This window comes from Penaeus monodon, chromosome 15 (assembly GCF_015228065.2).
Source record: "Penaeus monodon isolate SGIC_2016 chromosome 15, NSTDA_Pmon_1, whole genome shotgun sequence".
NCBI classification, from domain to species: Eukaryota; Metazoa; Arthropoda; class Malacostraca; order Decapoda; family Penaeidae; genus Penaeus; species Penaeus monodon.
In genome coordinates this window covers 11871995-11873090 of record NC_051400.1, presented here as the reverse complement: position 1 = coordinate 11873090, position 1096 = coordinate 11871995, and the positions used below count along the sequence as shown (strand labels likewise).

General features: G+C 32.6%; 1 protein-coding gene across 1 annotated transcript in view; it reads right to left on the bottom strand.

Moving 5' to 3' along the window:
• Positions 1 to 1096, bottom strand: part of LOC119581750 (glyoxal reductase-like) — a 20032-nt gene that overhangs the window by 10076 nt on the left and 8860 nt on the right.

Genomic DNA, 1096 nt, shown 5'->3' with positions numbered 1-1096 from the left:
ACAACAATTTCCAAGATGATGACAATCATGTACATTACACTAACACCACATTGACGATATTCCAAAAGAAATGTTAAAATCAATTATTCTGTAGAGGTGTATGGCAAAAGCAGCACATTATATAATCACTGTAAGAGCATGTACATCTTCACATGATCAAATTTATTCACTTCTTGAAGTATCTATATAACTTTTTTACAAGAGGCAGCAATGCACAGAAGTTGAATGTAGGACAAAAAATAAAATAAAGCACACACATTGTTTTGCCCTTCTTGCCAAAAAAAACATGTTGACAAGTTTTACTTTATAAAAGCATATGCATGAGTATGCATATATATATATAAATAAGCATGCTTTTTACTTCTCTTCAATTTCTGTACATATAGGTACAATAATCAATCAATTAATCACTGTATCTTCCAACCAACAGAATTTTCTCTCTTCTGGGAAAAAAGTACTAAAAAAATTACCCTATACCTAATGCCATTATTGATAACCAATCAGAGACTTCCCACTAAAGGATAAAGCTTACAACTATGTGATAGAATGAACCACCATGAGCTAGTAGAGTACACACTCCCAACACATTGGGACTTTGACTGATGACATCATTGATCCTCAGAAATGCTGATTGGCTGGTGAATGCATTGCCATGCATAAGTTAGGAGAAAAACTGTCGAACCCCTCATTTCCTTTATAGGTCAACTTATTCATTCAAAAAGTTTAAGTAGTTGTTTTAGGCCAATATACAAAGTACTGAAAAGAAAGGTTGAAATACAGCCATAAGCAAATATGGATTGTCTAAATAAATATTCTTCTTTCTCTATTATTTAAAAAAAGTCTCACTTAGGTCTACAACAGCTGTATTAATTTGTTTCAACCAAGTTGTCTTTTCCTCACAGATAACAGGAGTATAACCAAGCTAGACTATCTAAAATTACAAAAGAAAACCAATGTTATTATCAAATCCATTGGTTTAATGACAACAATATGTTTAGCATAATAAATACAACTATCTCTTAGGATTCCTCATCTTTCTGGGAACAATTCAAAAATGCCACTTAACCAATGCCACCGGGTGGTTTCCCGACACAAA